The following is a 24,061-nucleotide window of genomic DNA, read 5'->3' on the forward strand; positions in this document are numbered from 1 at the left end:
TAATCGACAAATAACAAATGAAAAAGCAATGAGATGCAGACAGGTCACTGATATTAAGTAATCATTTTATCTTTGTCTGAATTTTCATCTGTTGCTCTAATTTTTTTGTTTGTTTGTTTTGTTTTACTGGATTCCATTTCTAGCTATCTTCATTGTCTATTTTTTAATAGCTCACTAATATTGTCACTCTGTTAATCTTTTCCAAGATTTGGGACTAAAATATTCTCCAAAGGCCCAAGTGTTAAGGTGTTTGTCTCTAGCCCTTAGCATTTTTGGAAGGTGGTGGAATGTGTGAGAGATGGGACCTCTTTGGAAGAATTTAAATCAGTTTGACAACAGGGCTGTGTCTTTGAGGGAGATCTTGTGACCATGGCTCCTTCCTTTTTCTCTCACTCTCTGCTTTCCAGTTCTCCTGTGATGAATAGATCCCTTCCACCAAATGCTCTAACCACCATTTTAAAAAAGGTAGAAGTAATTTAAAACACTTCTGACTGACCTAAACATAACTAGTGTTAGCATGCTCTCACTCCATCATTCCACAGTAAAAAATGTGCTAAAATCTGCAAATAAAAATACCGATTTTTTGAAAAAGTACATTGAAGAACTCATTTTGGTGCAACAGTATTGATCCAAGATTGCCTTAAAATATTGGACAAATACAGAATCTCATCTAGTGGATGATTAACTCTATGTAGGAAATGGTTTTGTACCTATCGTTCTGTCTTAAGGGTATCTAGTTCATAAACATCATGGAGGTTATTGAATATCAACGTAAAATAGCACATGGAATTTATTTTAAATCAATTTTCTCATAGAAATAATAGTGATAGGGACTGAACACTATTTTTGCCCTTATTAAATGGAAGTTTTATAACAATGTATGCACATACACAGTAGTTCTTGTACCTATGCCATTATTTGGAAGAAGGAATTCTGTCATACAAAGAAATTATTTGACAGGAAATAAATGATGGATAAACTCACATGGGTATAAATTGCATTTAGATATTAATTTTCTATGAGTACAGCTTCTCATGGCACAGACAAATGAAGTATAAAAAGTAAACAAATTGCAGCCTAGTGGCACTGCTGCACTTCAAAATCTATAGAAGATTAAAGTTAAATCTATAGAAGAAATAATATCAGTGATTTGGAAATTCTATGCCTTCCCCTTTTTGCTTCTAACTGAATAAAGCAACAATACACCTAGATTCTCCTTTATGTTTGCATTATGAATACTGCCCCTCTGTAGTGTTAATTTCTTTGCAATTCACTGCATGTAATCTACTAATTTTTACATAAATAATAAATATTCATTGGATTACATTTCACCCTCTACTATCATTGGTTTTGCTAAAAAATCTGATCTAGTAAATTTTCACAATACATGATAATATTATTTCATTAAATTCTGGTTAAGTTCTATGTATAAATTCTTTTATAAATTTAACCAACTTGATTGATCAAGATCTCTAAGTCCCATATATTTTAAGTATAGTTTATCAGTATAATCAAAATTATTTCCTCACACTACTGAGATGCTTTCATCTTTTAAGACATTTTAAAATCATATATAGATTTAAAATTCAGTGAAAATCAATAAATAAATGTAATGCATAAAAGTGTTTCCTGTCATTGTGTTGAGAATATTTTAATATTTCATTTGTTATATTTTCACTGAATTGTAAAAATCTAGTCTATGAAGCACTACTTTGACATTATGAGACTTCAACTTATTTCATCATGCATGAAGAAAAAAACTATCTCAACACAAATGCAAGAATATATTTATGTCAGTAGCTCTAAAAGAACTGACAGTGTGTGTAATTTTGTAAATAGCCTGGCTGAGGACAATCAGCCAATCTTATATCAACCAGGAATTCGTTGAGCTTATTTGTTCCTTGTAGCCAGCACACAGTATGATATAATATGATTTTCCTCCTCACACACACGCACATCTCCCTCACATGTGTGTACACTTATATCTAGTTTGAACTATGACTTTTGATCAAGTGGTTTTTTCAGCTGTGATAAGTTTATAATGGAACTCAATCAGATCTCTCTCTTGTTTTTTTGTTCAGAATAGGGGATCTACAGAAAATGTATGGGCAGTTCGACATAAGTGATTATTTTGTGACACATCTGTCAAAAAGGGTAAGATATGTTCTAAAAACAAGAAATTTTTGATCAATTTTATGGAGTAATATTAAATATTACAATGTATGATTTAAATAAATGTGTTTCTGTTTATCATACATAAAGTGAAAATGTATCATACCTTGCACTGAATTTAGAATGATTGAAAATGTACTTAGATTGGTAATTAACATTTACATAGGACTGTTGTAATGGGTTGGTTCAGATAGTGTTTTAAATATAAAACTATAAAATATTAAAATTAGTGCTGAAAACAACTGTGCTTCTCTAATCATTGAATATATATCCTGACATGCACTGCATTTTTTTTATTTTCTATAGTTTGAGGTATTTATACATTGTGATATGTTATTATGTTTTTTAATTAATTTTAAATTGTACATGTTGGATATAATTTGAGTCTTCTTAGTATGTAATTATCTTCTAATTAATATATGATATAGTTACCTATGTAGCATAGTATTTCCTTAGCTATTGCACTTAATGTTTATTTCTAAACATAATTACTTAATCATTGTTTGACAACATTTCCTATTACTTCATTTTAAAAGTTCTAATTTCTCAGATCTCAATGATTAGCTATCAATCTTTTAAATTACCAAAATTATTTACATTATATTTATTCTGCTTTTTTAAGCAAAACTGAAACAAAATAAAAACATGTTTGTTTTCTTTTTTGTTTATTAAAATCTTTAAATATATAATATTTTAAGCAGAAATTGATTATATCATCTATTTCAATATTTAATTCATATACGTAGGAAGCCTCAGGAAATCTTATTAAATACAAATGTGAGTCTGTTGTTTGAAATGGGTCCTAAATTCCTGTTGGTGTAACAGGCATCAACCTGATGATGATTTTGCTATTCTAGAAACTAATTTTTGTATAGCAAAGATTTAACATGTAACTTGTGGCTTTTAGATGCCACTTAAAGATAACCTCTTAATGTGTTTTTCTTTTAAAATACCTTAAGAAGAAAATAAAGTAATAACACAATTTACCAAAACTTACAGCATGTAGTGAAATCAGTTGCAATAGAAAAGTTTATATCAGAAAACTCAAATATCAAAAAGGAAGAAAGGTCTGACATAAACAAACCATCACTACATAACTAGGAAAAGAAGTAGCCTGGGCCCAAAGTTAACTGATTGAAGGAAATAAACATCACTGCAGTGGGAATAAATAGAAACATGCTAGAAAGAGAAACTAGGAGGAAAAATACCGATGACCCGAGGGCTTTGTTTTTCTGTGGTTTGGGGGACTGCACCAAGGACCTCACGCATGACAGGCAAACACTGTCACTGAGCTACATTTGCACCCCCTGCGTTTATTCTTTAAAATAAATGAAATTAATGAAATTTTAAATATGTTAGGAGAAAGGAGAAGATTTAATTAAGTAAAATCAGAAAAAAACAATGAAATTTTAAAATAGTTGCCTCAGAAATTAAAAGGAATTTTAAAAAGAATTACATCCCAGCAGTTAGATAATCTGGGAGAAACACATATATTTCTAGAAACACAGAATCTACCAAAATGAAATCAAAAGGAATAGAAAACCTTAAAAGACTTGTAGCAAATAATGACAGGAACTGGGAATCAAAACCTTTCCTCCAGCAGCAACAAAAAAAAAGCCCAGTGCTAAATGGTTTCCTGGTTGACTTCTAACATTTAAAGAAAAATTTAAGCCAGTCTTTAAAAATTTCATGAGATCAGCATAATGAAGATATCATGGTCAGAGACAGCACAAAAAATAAAATCCTGCAAGCCAATATACTTTCTGAATATAGCTGCAAAAGTCCTCGATCAAATATGAGCAAACAAAATTCAGCAACATATTAAAAGGATACCTGCCATGGGCAGGTGAAACTTGTCCCTAGGATGGAAGGATAATACTCAATTAGATGAAAGAGAAGGGCAGAATACACATTATACAAGGACTGGAGGAATTTGCAATTATCAATGGCAGGTTTTTGGTTTTTTTTTTTTGTAAAATCAGATTTTATTATTCAAAATTCCTGATCTACTTTTGAAGATATTGATATTTTGGATTGTATTTTCAATATTAATTTTATTTTATTTGATGGTGGCTTACTAAAATCACTTTTAGTACATGCTTTTGATATTCTGGAAGTATAACAGGAGACTTCAGAACCTCAAAACCCAGTAAAGCATGTGCCCAAATGTTGAGTTAGCCAGGCAGCTCCAAGGTGGCTTGCTATGCAGACAAGAAATTAAGTCTTACGCCCCTAGGATTTCTAAAGAAGTCAGAAACTCAGATTCTTATTTCAAATCTTCTGATTTTTATGCCTCTCAAAATACAGTGGATATTGAATAATGAGGGTTCCAGGGGGGATAAACAATATATTCCACTATCTTGCTGAATTCTTACAAGTAGATGAGTCAACAGTGAAAGTAATTGAAGACCAAGAAGATTAAGGGATTTACCCAAAGATCTAGGAGAGAAAACAGGTCAGTAGTGATGCTCGTTTTTCTCATTTCTGGTATGGTTCTCCCGTGGGATACAGCAATTCAGCATCACTGAGTCCTGAGTCCTGGTTTCCCGTTCTTTCTCTGGAAAACCCAGCCGGGATGGGTGGGTATTGTTTGTTTTACTCCTCAGCAGTGTTTCTCCCTCACAGTCAGTCACTATTTCAACTAACCTGTCAGGACGGGTTTCATCCACTCCAGATCCTGGCGTTTTAAGGCAAATCCTGCACAAATTGTAACTGGAAGTTTGGAGAGTTCATAATGGGTCCACAAATACTTTTCCCATAGACTTTCAATCTTAAAGTAAACAGCAACAGGAAAATTCCTAGTTTATCACTACCCGGAAAAAGAGAAAAAAGTCAGAGATTTGACGTAATTACACACAGAACTGAAAGAGAGTTTCAACGGGAATGGAAAGTAAAGGACATTAAGTTTTGCTTTGTAAGCTCTTCCAGGAATGAATTGCACTGGCCTCTTGAAATGGCTCCCAGTCATCACTTTCAGAGGAATTTAATGGCTGTACTAGATCTAAATCATAACTTATATGAGCAGGGACACTTGCTCGCTGTATTAAGGCCTGAGTCAGCACTTACTCATGGCTGAATGAGATCAGTTTATTTGGTGGCTTCCACCCAACTGGAAAAGGGTTGCAGCTTTCTCTGTGACTGTAATAAACCACTCTCTCTTTTTGGCCCAGGGAAGGAGATTCTTTGAGCTGACCCCTTTCTTATGCTCTTGATTCTAATTTTAGATGAACTGCTGAGAGATTTTATTTAAATGGGGAAATTGAACCTACGTTTAATGAATTAAAATAATTGTGGGGAATTTTCAGATTAAAGGCAATTGGGATGTAAGATAGCTGACTTCTTATTTTAAAGACATGAACAAAGATACATATTGCAGGTGACTTCACCAGGTCAGTTTTAGGCCCCACAACTCCTTCATAGCAGAGATTCATGGAGAACACAAGATTTCAAATATAAGAGCAAGGTTTGCGTCTGTGTGTTATGTTCCTAAACACCCTCTGGCATGCTATCTGTGCTTTAGGAGTTAGCGAGCTGTGGACAACAGTCATGTGCCAAAATAAATTTTCCTCTGTAAAGTCGGGGCATTCCCCTGTAAAGTCAGGTAATTTTCCCAGCAGCAGGAAAATGAGGAAGGCCTGGGAGAACAATAATGTGGTGAACAAACATGGAGAAATCAGTGAGTGAAGCGAAGTTTGAAAGGAAGATTAATCCTCTAAATTTAAAGAGACATTGATATGGCTGGATGAATTTTATTGATAGCATTAGACATGTGGGTATGTGAGTGCCTTGAAAATGTGACATTACAAATGGTGTAAGAAGATGAAAGCCAGAAGAGGAAGTGAGCATTTCAAGCAGACTTCTATTTCTGGAGAAAGAGGAAAAAATAATCCAGTGAAGGAGCAAACGGACATTCAGTCTGCACTGTATGAAGCTGAACAGTGATTGCTGAATGACCATGAATAGCCGGAGAATATGGAACTGTGACGGAAGCCGGCACAGATGAAGGACTACATTTTCTTCAGAGCTTTGGACCAAAATCAGAAAGACTCATCTGAGTGTCTTACCACGCTTGACCTCTGCACAGAACTTGAAAGTGCAAAAGAAAGGTATATCTCTTTTTAAAAACATGTTATGTATTTTCAATACTGGAAACTAACTAGAGATTTAAATCATGTCAAATAATCTGTGAATGCTGTGTGCCATTTGATCCACTGTGACATCACTTCCTATTCAAAGAGGCTTTGCATACATTTCAGTGTTGCCTGAGTTATGTAGCATCTGTTAATTCTATCACTGGCTGAGACAAGTGTGCACCTCAAACATCTTCAATATTGGAATGGAATCTTAAGGAAGTCTCCTGGCCAATCCACATCTCTTTGTAGACTATACCAGCATTCCTAAAAGCTGCCTTGTCTACAATGAGTGACATCCCTTCTTTTCATGCTATACTTACATGATGTTAATTATTTCCCTAAAATGTAAATGCATGTCTCCAAAAAATAAAATATAAGGAATTTCACACATTTATATTTTATAAGCTGACACAGTTGGTTTCAAATGACACATTCATTTATTTTCCATTACTTGAATGAACAAAAACATTCTTTACTGCTTATTAGCATAACACAGGACAATTTTTCACAATAATATTTATAAGCAGTACCTTCTAACAAATATAAAATCTTTTAAAGATAAACTTCACTCTGGGAAGAAACACTATTTACACTGCTTAAATTTATTAATGAGATAAGTACACTTGGAGAACGTGAAGTAATTCTAATTTCATCGTCTTCATCTAGCATTTAATAGTCAGAAAGAGGAAAGAAGTGTATAGAATAAAAGCTCATATCACAAGTAAACAATAAGGAAATATGACCTGAATTTTAGAGCCAAAATATATTATAGAGAAAACTGTTGATCCCCTCAATCAGTACTGCCTGGAGTAGAAGAGCTTTGAGAATAAGTCTTGAAAAAATTTGCAGAGTCCCTTGAATTTAGTTCTTTGACCATTTTGTCTGGCCATATAAATTTTTCTTTAACATGTTTATTTTTTAAAAATAGAAATGCTTTTATCATGAAAACTGGAAATACTGTCATATAATTTCTTTGAACTTGTTGGTACATTTTTTGAAATTTGTATGTACTCAGTAATATCAGTGAATTTAAACAGTTCTTATACCTTCCTAGCTAATATAATTTCCTCATATTTCTTATTGTCACTGTATTAAACAGGTTAAAACTTTGGATACAGTGTCAAATATGATGATTTTTTTTACAATCTGAGGGAGTATTATAATTATGAAAAATCATCATAGTTACAAAGATTTTATTGATACCCTCTGTAATGTGAAAAAAATTGTTCCATTCTATTTGTAGTGTGGGGGAATTTTTATCTTCAGTGAATATTGAATGTTTTCAAGTGATTCTGCAATTATCAACATTACCATGTGATGTCTACTGTAAACATGCTGAATTATATTCATGGGAAACACATTCAAGTTTATTTCTTTTCTATATTGTTAGAATTCATATATTAGCACTTTTGTTGCAGAAAACAGACCAAACACAGGAAAAAATGGCTGTGCTTGTTACACTGGTGGGCTTCTGACTAGGATCCCATCCAAAAGAGCTAGAGGCCTGCCTGGTGGGGTTTCGGGGCTTTTAAAGGGAAAGTGAGCAGAGAGGTACATGGGCAAATTTGGCTCATATGATTGGAGGGTTGGGTGACATCATGGGTGGCTAAGGGAGTTTAAACATTTCAGGATACATTGCAAGGCCATCAGTTATATAAAGGCAGTGAAGATGGGCATTTACACAAAGGAAGGAGTGTTGTTATCGAGCCTGCTGGACATGTCTGCTTGGTCTTCTTGGTGGGCATCCTGCACAGGCCTTTACTGGAAATTTTTAATTTTCTTCTTCACTTTGATAAAAATTTAGGGATCTCCTTGGTTATTGTTATTTTTTTACTTTTCCATTCTTATGATTTCTGTCGTGATTCTGATACTGATGTAATTTTGGCCTTATGAAATATGTTAGGAAATAATCTCTTTCATATTTGTGAATGTTGTGGTGGAAGATGTGTTATATTCATCCTTAAATGTGTGAAAGTTTTCTCTGTTGAACCATCTGAGTTTAAAATTTCTTTAATTTAAAACATTTTTACTAAAAATCAAATTTCCTTTATAAAACTAAGACTATTCATCTTATCTGTCTTCTAAGTGAACTTTCATAGTGTGTCATTTTGGAATTAGTCCACTTCAATTATTTACTGATTTTGTAGATACATAATTATGTGTATGTCTTTCAGATGGTAGTTAGAACACTCATTCCAATAACATGGGCATCCTAATTCCCAGAACCTGTTACTATGCTTCCTTATGTGGTCAAATTGACTTGATCAATTAATTAAGCATCCTGAGATGGCAGGATTTCCCCGGATTATATAGGTGGGCTAAATTTGGGAAAAAGGGCCATTCTAAGGGAAAAAGGAAGAGAAAGAAAGAGAAAGAAAGAGAAAAAAGAGAAAGAGGAAGCACAAGAATTAAAATCAGAGAAAATGATGTAGTGTTATATATGGAAGATGATAAAGCAATGTGAAAATGGAGCAGTGATCAAAGAAATACTGGAACTTATGAGACACTAGAAAAGGTGAAGGGAATGCAGAATCTGGCTGAGAACTACAGGAGTGTTAGGTCTTCGGACCTGCAGAAGTATAAAAATCAATTCTTATTATATGAAGCTTGTAAGGTTATACTAATTTATAATAATGGTAAACTGGTATTTCTTGTTTTATTTTTAATGTCTGTGTGGTCTAACAGATAATGAAAGAGAAACAGTGGAACAACAAAATAAATGGATCAAGAGAACATAACAAAATACTAGATTCAAATTCAGCCACATAGACCTTTATAGTAAATATGGATGTCTAATGTTACCAGTTAAGAGGAAGAAAGTGAGAAAGGATTGAAAAATAGTCAGATTCTTACTATAAGAGAAAAAATTTAAATATAAAGACACAAAAGTAATGCATTCAGTGATAAACTATACAAGTCATCACATCAGAGGATCGTTGGGTCTGTTAAATAGTTAAGTCAACTCTATGACCACAGTATTATCACAGATAAGTAAAGATACCTCCTGGTCATCCTCTGATGTTTTGATGGAGCTAGTATCCAAGTACCTAAAGCAGGAATTATCAGATTAGCAGTTTAGAAAGACTGTCCAGATATTAGAGTGGAAAATGGATCTGAAAGTATAATTCCATGAGAGCCAGGAAAAATAAGAACATGAAGTTCTTTTTTTTCTTTCTTTTTTTCCCTCTAATATAGATAGTAAGGGTGAGTAAGTAGGAATAAAAGTGAGGATTGAAGAATTGCCAGTAACACAAGACTCGTGACATGGTCTGACCTTTAGACATGTGCAGCAGAGGTACTGAAGTTTGTACCCTCTGGTTTAGAAATACCTGAGAAAATCACAATTTAAATATGAACTATGGGACAAATAGTGGGCACAAATACTATCATGCCAATTTTTACACATCTGTAAAAATTAATATTTATTTAGAATTTATAGGTATAGTGATCTGGGGAGAAATTAATTCTAGAGAATCTTGTTTGAGAGTGGATAGCAATCATGGTTTTAACCACAGAAGTAGAAGAACATACTCAAACTCCAGGAAGCAATTTGGTGGATGACAAAAGTTTCATATGAAGTAAATTATAGGAATACTGTGAAAAGTATGAAGTAGCTTTGGCTTTTGTTTGTTTAGCCTTTAGTATTGCTTCTTGCTGAGCTCTGTTTTAGAGTCAGCGTAATGAAGACTCCAAATCCAGCTTAAAAATCACAAATATTTAAAGTCATGCAAACTTGCACAGGTGAGTGATGAAGGAAGTAGACCTCAGTCTACTCTCACAGTGATACTCTGGACCTTAGACTGTCCGATGAGTATTTAGTACGGAGACAGAGGATGGAAGTGACAGGCTTCTCTTCTGCGGTCCAGATGTGGACTGTAGGGCAGAAGTAGCCACAGAGGACGTGAAGGAGTGCACAGAAAACTAACATGCATGGAAAACCTTGGCTAGGATTCTCTGAATCTTGTGGACTGGTAAGAAGCCACCTTCCAAAGATTGTAATGTTCCTAGGGAAACAGGCCGAGCACACCTTGGTAAATACCTTTGTTAAACAGCTTAACACCTCGTTATAAGAAGAGAACACAGTCCCTACCTTTACGGAAATGTATCCAAGCAATCCTTGTTCTTCTGCAAATGAACGTTAATACTTTATTCTCCAGATTTCACTTACAGAGAGAGTATCATGTAAGCTCTTTCCATTCCCCACAGAGGCTGCTATGGAAATGAGTCCTGATGCATGACAGAGGGGGAAACTAGATCTATGCTGTGCTTAAACAAAGAGAGGGAATTTGCACAAGATTTCCAGTTGTACCTGGAGCCAGTAATGAAGCAGCTGGGAATTACACCACACAGCAAGGCTAAGGAAGACACTGATAAAATTCAGTTTTTCTAGGTGCATTTTCTCAAGGCCCATAATTAAAAGTGAGTTTCAGGGAACTCACCAAGAAACCAGATTTGCTCTGAGCCTGTGAGGCTTATAAATTGGCTTCCTCTGCAAATTGCTTTCACTCTTTTAGGTCAAGAAGGGAGGAACTCATGTCTTTGTGTGGCTGAATAAATGCTCCTTTTGTGGTTTGAAAGACAAGATTTGCTTCCCTAAACCTGCCAGATTGTACACAAAGGGAGAATTTACTTTGGGGAAAATTAGGCTTGTTTCCAGAAGTTACAGTTCTATGGGATTACAGCGCTCTGCTTTGCCTTAGAGTCAGGCCCACACCTCCAATTCTGCCTTGAAAGTGCCCAAGGCTTTCTGATACAGGGGATCTTGAGCATTGAGCACTGTTTTACCTGTGCTAGTGGACAAAACCTGCAGAGTACCACTAAAAGTTCATGATTCTGTGAGGAGTACTTGCTATAGCTTATTTCTTCTGATTTTGTTCCCTAGATTCTTGGTGTGTTGCATCATGACTTCCACTCTGCAGACAGAATCAAGGTGTCCATCAGAGTTCCAGGGAGATAAAGTAAATTTGAGAAGGCTAAGAGTACCTGGCGTAGCAAAATCTCATCATGAAATATGCAACAGTGTTGCTCTCTGCCTCAAGTGATAGGTGTGTTCAAGTTGATCACAAAATAAATGGGAAGCTCTACTTTGGACTTGGAATGCACCTGACATGTGGTCCGCTCACAATTAAAGTTATTTCATGTTAGCAAGGTCTAGGGCCCTGGGGCCTGGGTTTAGAGAGGAAAGAGATGCTCCTTACTCTCAAGGTTCTTTCTGTTTTTCCTCCAGGGTGTTCTGGGTAAAGCACACTCTCCATATGGACCGACCTGGAAGTTCAGTGTTTCCTAGCTCAGATCAGCTTTGAATATCTCCGATCCTTGGGTTATATCATGGGCTGAATTACAACACACATTTTCTCACCTTGAAAATGCACAACTGAGCTCCAGTGAAGGGCTCCTGGAGGAGCTGCTGGTTTCAGTTCCCCTCATTTTTCCTGGATAAAACCTCTGCCCAGTCTTCTCCACTCCTCTGTGCTGACTCTCACACCACAGCCTCTTCTTCCTCAGACATCTGCTATCCACACACCAGCTCGGCCGGGTTTGGTCAGGAAAGAAAGTGCAGTGAAGAATAGCTTCTGATGGCAGACTCCCAGGTTGGCCTAGTTTTAAATGCCTGAAGTCAGTTGCTCTGTATGTTTTATCTCTTTTATACTTGGTTAGTTGCTAATCCAATACCACTAGCCTCTCTTGGCTAGAACTATAGCTTCTTAATTAGAAAGTAAGAAATCATTTCATTGGAAAAACTCCTCTTCCTAAATTATTAGAGGAATAAAAGTTACCAACTTGATTAAATTTTACACCTCTTTCTCGTTTAATTCCTTTCAAATCTCTGCATAACAGATGCAAATAGCACAGATTTTTTTTCCAAAAGGCATAGTATGTAGACTATGCTTAATTATCTGGTGGATAGGAGCAAGGGTGTATGTATATATTAGTTGAATACCATGATCTTGGCACAGTTCCCTACTACAGTTACTCAATAAATATTTGATAAATAAGTAATTCAATGTATATGTAATGTTTTTCAAGATTTAAAATGTAAAACAACTATTTCTATAATAAATTGTCTATTCATTCTCTGAAGAAAATATTTTCATTTGCTGAAATCTGGGAATTTCTTTTGTGTATAGACCAAGACATGTAAATATTAAATTTCAGTAACAGAAAGAAGTTTGAGAAATTTCCACAGCAAACTGTTGGATGCTAATAAAGACCGAGTACATCAGAGCCTTTGGTCATATTCCATATTGCTGTAGTATTTTTCATAAAATGAATGGCCATCTTTTATTGATATGCTGTTCACTCTCATTTCTAAATTCATAGTCCAATAGTAAGTTCTGAATATGTTAGTCATCTTGAATGCTGTAGTTAATTTTCTTTAAAACTTATGTGATTTGTGCAAGGACAAAAGCTAATAAAATATTGGGGTGTGAATAAGAAATCCCTGTATAGAGATATTAAAAGTGAGTAATAAATAAGAAACGAACAAAGAAAGAAATAGAACAGCAGCAGCATACCAGTATCACAAAAATAAAAAGTCAAAGCATGAACACTCAAAGTGATACAGAGTCTCAAGACAAAATAATGCGAATCAGCAGTGGTTGTTACATTACATATCGCTATCCTCAACTACATTGCTCAGACTACCACATGTAAGAATGAAAGATTGCTCAGCCATTATAGGGAATAAGAAAATAATTCTTCGATAAAACAGAAGAAATAATTTGCAACACTGGCTACATACAAGTTTTTAATGAGGCAAATATTATTCAATGGAATTAATTAAGAAACTTTGGGATTATATATGCTTATAAGCCTGTATATCTATAAATTGTATTATGTGATTTAATTGCATATATAAAATGTATTTATAGTTTTTGGAAAAAAGAAATAAAACTGAAATTGTAGTTAGAAAAAATAGGTTTGAAACATTGTCATGATTTTTGTGTGACCTTACACGAATTTTTAAATTTTTGTGCTTCTTTATATTTAATGTGAGAATTAAATCCAATAACATAGTTGAAAAAAACCTAACAGAATTGTTCAAAATGTTTGCATAATAAATAGTATATGCTAGGATCGTGTGTGTGTACAGTAGAAATGTAAGAGGTTTGTCCTTAATATTATTTATACTGAATGCCTCTAAATGCTAAATCTTGATGTCCTAGAGTAAATGCCATATTCATGAGTACAACAGAGAAGGAAGTATAATTATTTAGTCAATTATGCTTTTCTGATATTAAAATATGTTTATCAAAAGCAAATTTAAAATTTTTTCTGAGTACCATTTCCCTCTGAAGCATTTCTATTATCGTGAACACAGAAATATTCATTCGGCTGAAATTTGGTAAGTGATACTTATTTTCAAAAGATCTTCTAGTGATTTAATCCATAGGGCTCTCAGCTCAGTCAATTCTAACAAAGTCTTAACAGAACAAGACACTGAGATATTTAAAGGAGGTTATCCCATAATTAGTGAGAAAACACCTTAAATTTGAAAGTTGTATTGTATGAAAGGCATAGAAATATTTAAAATCTGGAGTCTACTCTACGAAACATTACCCAATGTAAAAAAATGAATAGAAAATATAGTGTGCCTTCAGAGGAACATTTTTTAAAACAAATGAGAAAAAGAATAGGAAGAAAAATGCTAAAACTTTTCATCTTTATCTGAATTTCATTGAATCATTCTGTGTAGGATGGCTCCCTTTAAAAGCTGTAGGTAGAACTTTAAGTAACATTTCCAGAGAGAGTCAGCGTTTGTCACCCTTTGTGCACTCCCAGCACCTTATCTCTTATGACACAGAGCAGGAGTGTCCTCCTATTCCATTCAACTTGCTGGTTACATGAATCCTTAATGCTGAAGAGACTCAGTAGTTTTTGTATTGGTCAGATTTTTGTTGCCCGGACAGAATACCCACAATTGAAAGCAGGAGATTTAATTCAGCTCAACATTTTAGGAGTTTTTCAGTTCAGGGCCGGCTAGCTCCAAGGCGAGGATGTAAAGACTGGAGGGCATCATGGGGAAACCCACTTAGCCCACAGCAGCAGGGAAGCCTGTCAGGCAGACAGTGCCAGTGAGAAAGGAGCCAGGCGCAGGTACAAGGCCATGCCTCCACGACCCACACGGACACACACATAAACGTGCTTCTCCAGTCTGGGGGGACCCCAAAGCCAGTCCACACTGACACTCTGCCCAAACTGCCACTCTTCTTATATTCCTCCTTTTCTTCTTTATTAGTGCATGTTCGCACCACACAAGCACTAATCACGGAATCACAGAAAGTTCGTGTATGTGCACCACATCTCTCCAAAGGAAGTCAGAGCGCTCAGAGTGGCATGCATATCTGCGCATGTTCTGGCCGTGGCCCTCCACGCACACCTGTCCTTTGGGAAAAAGGGAACTCTAGGACATAGAGGTAATGTTCTCTGTTCCTGTGGCGTATTAGCTCCTTGGCTGCTCAGATGGATTTCAATTCAGAAAACATTTCTAACTCTATATCCGTTTGTATACTTCAACTAAATATATTTTATCAGAAACATATTTTTATAAAGCTGAGTAGAAAAAAACAGAGAAGGGATGTGAGAGCTCAACAAATTCACAAAACATTTTCTGACCCTTCTGAAAAGGACAACACTTGCCTTTTTATTCATTCAGATATTCTTGAATAAACAGAGGGAGGTGTGTGTGTGTGTGTGTATATATATATATATATAAACTATATAAATATATATTATATATGTTAATAGAGAACATTATATTGTTCTCTATATAATTACTGAATCTCTTCAGCATTAAGAGCAGTCTCTATATACTGTATACTCAGTATTCTCTATATACTCCTGAGTCTCTTCAGCCTGAAAGATTCATATAATCAGCGGGTTGAATGGAATAGGAGGATATTCCTCCTTCTAGTTGAACACCTGCTCTGTGTCAGAAGAGATAAGGTGCTGGGAATGCACAAAGGTTAACAAACGCCGACTCTCTCTGATTTTCTGGAGTGGTTGAATCCCAGGGGATAGTATTATAGTTGAAAATGTGAATTCATTTTTCTGACAACCAGGGAGAATAGAGAACATTATATAATACATATTATATATTAATAGAGAACATTATTATATATAATATATAATATATATTATATATTTACATATAGCTGTATAGTTAATAGTATGTTATATAGTATAAAACATTGTCGGTAGTGTGCAGTTATTAAATTGTGAAGTTGAGGTTATTCAGTTACAAACAAAATTTGCTAAGTATTGTTAAGTGTTCTTATTTTTATATAGCCATCATGAAGCTAACTCCATGTGGCTCCTTCTTCATCTTAGGACTTTTATATCATTAAAAAAACAGAAGAGGCTGGGGATGTAGCCCATCGGTACAGCATTTGTCCCTGAATTCAATTCCTGGTAACAAAACAAAACAAGAAATCAACAAAACCAACCAGAATCGTGCTGCTCCCAAAGACTGCAGTGCGGGACAGTTCTACATAATGAAAGGTAGACTGCAGAATAATCACGTATTAGCCTCGTCCAAGCGTCTTGTTGCGGATAGTATTGAAAGCATCGCAAGCAACTTTCCATCAACAGTGATGTGATGCTGTGACTTAGCGTTGCTGAAATGTTTCTGTGTATTTGGCTTGGAGACTCCGCCACATGCCTCACTTTTTCTCAGGAAGTTACCCCAAAGATTCTGTTACTACTGGGGTGAAGAAGCAATCTTGCTACTGGCGTACATAGTTGTGGAGAAAGAATGTACAGCAAGCAAATGCTCCTCCTTTTAAGGCTACTTGTCAGAAAAATGCATTAACACTTTCAACTATAATGTTGGGATTCAACCACTGCAGAAAATCAGCTTCCCTTACAATCTAGTTGTTATTATACTTTTTACCTTTTTAAATAATTATTTGTAAAATTTCTAAAGTAAATCTTTAAATTAATTCTCAAAAATATTCTCAATAGTAGTTTCTATAAATGTTATGTATGTATAACGTTATATTTTATTATATGTCTTTATTGACACTATATTATGATTATATTTATTTTACTAGAAAAATCTATTGTCTTCAGGTTTTACCCAGACTGCCCAACTGACTTAAAAGTGTTCTTATTTAATTTTCTCTCATTCTTTCTTGGGTTTTTAGTGATAAATTATGCATAAATATTTTCTATTTGGAAAATAACACTCAAGTATTTCTCTGCTAAAAAATAGGTAAATAAATTCTTCTCCAAAAAGGATAGAAAAAAAATAATTTTGAATTTTTTTAACTCATGAATATGAGAAAAATCTCATCCATTAAAACTGTTTTGTCGCCAGGTGTGTAGCTCAGCGGTTTAAGCTTGCCTCACAAGCCTGAGGTCATGAGTTCGATTTCCGGTTCCCAAAAAAAGAACTGTTTTGTTATCCCAGAAGGATGGAGGGGAAGGTCTTTCTTTTCTCAGACAGCAGCATTTCAGTCAATTTGCATACAATCGAGATCAATGTCTTCTGAGAGTTTCTGTTCCCAATCACATTGATGTGTGACTTGCACCTACTGTGTGAGCCACACAGGACTTGGGAGATGTAGGAAAACTGAAAAAAAAAAAAAAAAAAAAAGGTTTCTGCATCAAGAAATCCTCACTACTGCCCACAGGATGTCTATGAAATCACAGTTGGCAGCAGCAACACAGCTGGAGTGAGTATTCATATCTTCCCATTTCTAATCCAGCGCACTTCTTCTCACTATTACATTGGTACATAGTCCAGTCATAAGTTAACCCGAGAACATTTCTAACAGACAGGGTTACAGTCTGCTGGTTAATTTGTGATTAAAGCAGTTGATCCAGCAAACTGCCTTTCCTTCTCCTTTGAATTCATAAGTAAGTTGTTCTCTATTCATTTATCAAAGGATTATGCATTCCCAAAAAAGAAATAACACAATTCTTCATATGGTATGAATAGTCGGAATTATTTCATAATTACCTCAGTAAATTGGTTCATTTCTGATCTACCTATACAAACAAACGCTTTTACCTACAGCTCTTACTTAGTGTTTCTTAAGTAAATTTTTAGTTTATTTTATATTATCAAGAAGACATTGGATAGATGAAAAGGAAACTAACTGGCCATTTAGGGAAGTAAAAAAGTACCTTTCCTTCTAGTTAGTGATGAGATCATAGGATAGTTTCTTAAGTTTTTGAAACTTAAGAAATACAGAAAATGAGAAATGTGTTTCATAAATGTGTTTATCAAAGTGTACCACATGAATGTATAAATTTAGAAAACTTGCTAACATGAATATTCCAAGAATATTATTTTTTCTTTGTTTTTTAGAACTCTGCTTCCTTAGGTCTCGGAGCTCAGATATCTACAAACTAAATAAAAATGTGAAGTTGTAGTATCACAGAATATCTGCAACAATAAGAATAATTGAACCGGATGGTCTATGAAAGCCTTTCTTAGTTTTGAAGTGTTGTGACTTAATACCTATAAAGTAACAAATCATGGAGAACGAATCAGTAGTCTAGATATAATTAAAGCTTCATTGCAGTTCCACTCATAAACTTGTAATGTGAATCATACTTTAAGTGTATCTTCAATTTCTCTCATACATTGGCAGTTAAACAGTGAACACTTGAAAGTTGTAGTATCTCTATCCTAAAAGTTATGTAAGAGCCTGATAATTCTAATGGGCCCACATTATCTTTTATTACTTAATGACGGCATTATGCAGAAGTTGAATATCAGATGACAAAGTCAGTTCTCTACACTAGCAAACTAGCTGCTCATCGTTTTAAGTGTGCTTCCTACATAAATTTGAACTACACCAAAAACAGGCATCATCGTGCTCACATAAATAAGTCCTAAAACTATGCCTAGGTTCTCAATAACAAATTTTCTCTGGATTTCTAGGACATTACATTAAATATGTTTCAGCTGATACCTGAAAAACTGGTATAGCTCAGGGCTTCCTAATTTTGAAGATCACAAACACCGTAGTTTGCTCATGGCTCCTCGGTGCTTTCCTTGCAGCCTGACTACTGGCTGGACAGGGCCACAGCTTACTTACAAATTGACAGTTCAAAGTCATCATTGACTCCCTGTTTGGAAATATTAATAAATAAGATTTCTGTCTATAAGTGACATTTTCAACATTTTTTTCCTTTATCAACTTTTGTATTCTGAACTTTTCCTTGATTTACTACTCATTCAATGTAAGGTAATTTTATATTAATTTGTTTTTATCCTTTTGAGACAAGGTCTCACTATGCAGTTCAGGCTGGCCTTGAACTCACTTTGTAGCCCAGGCTGGCCTCAAACACAAGCGATCTTCCTTCCTCAGCCTCCTGAGTGCTGGGATTACGGGCGTGCGCCACCACGCTCAGCAGTCGATATTAAATTTTACTAAAGTACAGTGATTTAGATATGGTTGAAGTGCATCCCCCCTAGGGTTCATGTGTGTTAGAAATTTTGTCGTTAGAGATTTTGGGGAGTCAGGGGACCTTTAAAAGACCATTTCCTGTGGGAGGTGATTGGGTCATTGGAAACAGCACCCTGGGAGGGGAGTAATGGTTCTCATGGGACCCTGGTTAGCCCCCATGAAAGTTTATTACTGGAGCAGGCCTGGCCTCGCCCTGCTTACAGCTTCTTGTCTGGTACTCTCTGCGTTGCCCTCGTGGTGCTGTTCTCAGGGCTTCCTGAGGGAAGGGTCTCACCAATGCTGCCACAGCATCGGTTGCATTTTTGGTTTCCAAAATTGTGAGCTAAATTGAAGTCTTTTCTTTCTTTCCATCTTTTTTATAGAAATTTCTTGTTTAAAAGTACCAAGAATCATATATTTGTTGTAAAAATGGAAAATGAACTAGTATACTTAGCAAAGATTTTCCCAGGACACTTACAAACTATACTCCTGATACATATCTCTCTTGTTGTAGTAACATACTTGGGCAACAAGCTAAAAATATGGCCTTCTTACATTCACAGGGCTTATGAGAGTTGGTACCTATGATATCTTTTATGGTGGAAACATGATTTTTAGAATGGGTGATTCTAGAATCAAACTGCTTTGTCCATTGTTTGGTTCCATCACTCATTGATTTATGTACTGAAGTTATGTAAATTTTCTTTCATTATATCCTCATGCTGTAAAGTTATGTTCATGAGAGCACAGACCTTATAAGCATCTCTGGACATTAGTTTCCACATATGGCTCTGCCAGTTAAGTAATTTTAGTTGCTAATATCAATCTATTCAAAAGTTAACTGAATATATAATTTGGTTTTACAACTTTCAATACTTCACCTCACAATTTGAGCTCAATATATTATCCACAACTTCAACACAGAGTTTCAGAGATTCTCTGAAATGCAGACTACAATTAAATTACTAGTTATAGAGGGTTACTATGAAATATTCTACTATCAGCTCTATTCTGAAATTTCAATATCAGCTGCAATCCATCTAAAAATGTTGAAGTCAGCCTTTATTTTAAAAGTGTTTAAACATTTCACTGAAATAATTTAATGTGTTGATTTAATGGAACTCTCATGATACAGCGGAATGAATGGGCTGTTAACAGTATTGAAGGAATTAGGGAGCACTAAATTTAAAGCAATATCTTCAACTTTTCTCAGACATTATAGATGTAACCATTAATATACAGTTTTATACTAAAGCACAGCATACTTGAAAGATCATATGTCTCTTCTCCTTTTATGTTCTAGACTGGTGTCTACAATATGGTGAAAGAATGTCTTGGAATATATATATATATATATATATATATATATATATATATATCAAAGAGCAACCAATTTACTACTGTTACAATTTTCCTTTAGTTCTAAATTACCTATTTAATACAAAATCACAAAATTTGGCATACAGAACTGTGCAAAATTATCAATACATGTTGGAGTGGATTTTTCAAGGTCTTTCCAGTATATAAATAATAATTATAGAATAGAGTGCACTGGGAAAATATAATGCTTTAGAACTTTACTTCTTAATACTCACTAGAGTGTATTAAACATGTACTGTCTGTGAGACTGTATATGAAATGTTTCATTTTAATCTTTTAAAAAGTTGACATCATCACCACCATCTCTAAATTCTGCACTGCTTCAAGAACTAGGATGCTTCCCTGCATGTACTTCCACTTATAGTTCTGACCTAAAGTATTAAATTAGAAATCCTGTGACATAAAAGCAGGAAAGAAAAAGACTGTAACACTCTACAGAGTGTTGCTCATGAACAGATGCAGGAATCAATCCTCTTGCAGATGAACTTCTTGAGAAGAACCTGCATTGTATCTGTAGCTAAGACCATCTGGATGAGCTTCCCTTTTAAATTTTTTAAAGTTGACACAGAATAACTGTAAGTATTTATGGGATAGAATGTGATATTTTTATATATGTATGCATTGGATAATGTTTGAATCCAGGTACATCTATCTATCTCCTTAAGTGCTTATTATTTTTCTATTGAAAACATTCAGAATCTTTTCTTCTAGCTTTTTAGAAACGCACAGTGCATTACTATTACCCACAGTCACCCTGGCATGCAATAGGGCACCAGAACTTTTTTCTTTCTTGACTCTAATTGAGTACTTGTAGATTAACCTCTCCCATCTTACCTAGAGTTTGGTAATCAGTTTTCTACTCTCAAATTTGAATAGGTCAACTATTTTATATTCTGTATATGAGATTTTGAATTTGTCCAGAGCTGAGCTCGTTATATCCATTTACTTCTGTGCTGTTGCTATTGACTCTGGTGGTTTGCTTGACCTTTACTTTTGAGATTTTCTATGATTCTTTAAACCCCACGTTTCAATATCTTCCTGTTAGTAACACATAAGGTGGTTTCTGTTTTCTTGACTGCAACTTGATTGACATCAATCTGATGAAGTAATTGCTATTCCACTTTAGTAAATTAGGAATATTATGCTTCAAGTGGCTACATAACATGTCCAGAAATCATACATCTAATATATGCTACACTGAAATGTGTCTTGATCTCAAAGATAATTAGCATTAATGAAGAATTAATTAGTTTTGCAGCAGTGCTAATATTGTCACCAATGAGATTTATCTGAGGTGGCATGATTGGAATATGAACTTATTTCAAGAGAACATCAGTCATGAAGTTCTAGAATTGCTTCTTACAGCCATGTGTCTTGTGTTAATTTATACTACATCTACATAACGTAGATGGAGTCACATATACTAATAGTAACTTATTTGAATGCAACCTGATTCTACATCTAACAAATAGGCAGATACATTCAGTTTTTTCACCCAAATCTTCCCAGGTTTTGTCAAGCGTCACTGCCTGGTGTGTCATGAAAGTCTGTTGATAGTAACACACAGAGGCACTGTCATCATGAGCAACCAGTGCAATCTCTTTTGGGATCAGAGACAAAACAATTAAGAATTTGCACAGAAGATTAACACAAACAGCTAAATTTTTTTAGGAAGGTCACATAGGATAGATAAGGAAGTTGAGAGCCAAAATCACAAAGTAATAGAAGAGAGTAGGTAGGATTGAACAGGCCATCTTTCAACTTGTGCATTTGGAGATACACCAAAATTGAAAGGTCTCCTCTTCCCGGATGCTTCCTTGAGCAAAGCTCTCTCTTCAGACAGGCTAAGTTCAATAACTCCTTCTCTAGACCATTTATCACCATATGCATGAAATTATTACAAATAATTCAAGTTTTTTTTTGCTTTTTAGAGTGCTATACAGAAGCAGAGTCCTTAGTTTTGAAATGTCTGGAAGCTACAATAGCCTATGAGTAAATGAACAGTCTTGGATACTCATTTATTTATAGTACTAGGGATTGAACCAGGACCTTCACATTAAGCTACATGCCCAGCCCTTTTTATTTTATTTCATTCTATTTTATTTTATTTGTTTTAAGGCAGGGCTTCTCTAAATCACTAAATTGCTCAGGCTGAACTTGTGATCCTTGTGCCTCAGGCTTCTGACAAGTGTAATAAATAGTAATGATAATGGTAACACATATTTAATAAATAGTCCTGATAATGATAACATCGTGTAACTCTCATTTAGATGTTTGAAGAGTTACCCTAGGGCCACGACAGCAATCTGTAGCTCTGACTGATACACTCATTACACAGAGCCAAAACATGAATAAGCTGTGGCTTTTTAATCATGTCTCTAAAAAGCTCTTGTTAAAATGTTTTATAACCTGAAACATTCTAAACATGAAATACGTGCTTGAGAAGCACTATCTCCCATCCCACACGTTTCCTTGGGAATCGAGTTTCTCTGGATTCCAAAATGGAGTTTCTTTTATTCCACATTTACAGTATTCCAGCCCTGGGTTTGCCTTGTCTCAGTCCTCAACTCTTCATAATCTTCCCTTAGTTCTTGCATCCCACCGATCACAGAGCCTAGGGTAACTCATGCAATGTTAGCTTGGCTGGGAGAGACCATCCAGTGTTTCTAGGTAGTTTCCCTGTTTGTTTTATGATTTCATTGTTCTAGTACCCAAATTACTTCCCTTTGTCCTGTAGTATCAATGGGAATCATGGGTATTTATGATATATGTACTCTAGGATCTCTCTAGGAACAACTTATGCAGGTGTCAAAAGGTGGCCTTTCCTCTATACAGAAACTAGTATTCAGTTTTGTTATCTTTGATTTCTTTTCTTTTCTTTATTTTTCAGTACTGGTAATCGAACTCAAGACCTTGTGATCTCCAGGCAGAAGTGTGCTGCTGAGCTCCATCCTTGGCCCTGTATTCTTTGATTTATGAAGTCCATCATCACTATCAATTTTAGAAAAATAAAAAACCTTTTAACTGCTAGCAATTACTCTTTTTCTATCTCGCTGCCCCTATCAAGCTGTAGGCAAGTTTTAATCCACTTTGCATCTGCGTATATTTGAAAATTCTGTCCATTTCATATAAATGAAAATATGTGATACATGGTCTTTTGGGATTGTTTCTTTCACTGTGCATACTGTTTATGCTTCCTTTAGGTTGCATCATTCATTTCATTACTTCATTCAACTTTTGTCTTTATTTCTTTTTAAAGAGAAGCTGTATTGAGAAGGAAATAGATTTCTCTTACAGCCTCTGCCCCAACCCATAGGCCCCATAGTTTCCCCCAGAGTGGTACACTGGTTAATGTTGGTGGACACACATTAGCATGCCACAGTTGCCGCAAGTCCATACAGCACTTTAAGGTCAACTCCTGGTGCTATGTCTTCTAGTGTTTGTGATACATGCAAACCTAAACAAATCAATCCTTATAGTAACACACAGAGTATTTTTACTTTCCTAAGAATCTGCTGTACTCTGTCTAATTGTCCCTTTCTACACCTTCAAACTTTAGCAAGGCTTCTGATAAGTTTAAAGATGACCTCTGATCATTTTACTGTCTCCACCGTTTTTAATTTTCCAGAATATCATATAGTTGCAACTACAACTTTAGATATGCTTATTTTATTTAGAAATACACATTTAACATTCTGTATGTCTTTTTGTGACTTGATAACTCATTTCATTTAGGGTTGGATCATATTCCGTTGTCTAGCCATTCAATTTTATTCATTCATTCACCTGCTCCATGTTACGTCAGTGATGAATAAAGCTGCTATAAGTGTCCTCAAGCAGGTTTTACATGGATGTACCCTTCCAGCTTCCTTATTTAGATATCAAGGAACATTAAAGGTGGATTATGTGGAAGAGTATATTACATTTGTGAGAAACTATCACACTTTTGCTAAAGTGGGTGTGCTGTTTTGCATT

This window comes from Chinchilla lanigera, unplaced genomic scaffold, assembly GCF_000276665.1.
Source record: "Chinchilla lanigera isolate Chin_1 unplaced genomic scaffold, ChiLan1.0 scaffold00024, whole genome shotgun sequence".
NCBI classification, from domain to species: domain Eukaryota; kingdom Metazoa; phylum Chordata; class Mammalia; order Rodentia; family Chinchillidae; genus Chinchilla; species Chinchilla lanigera.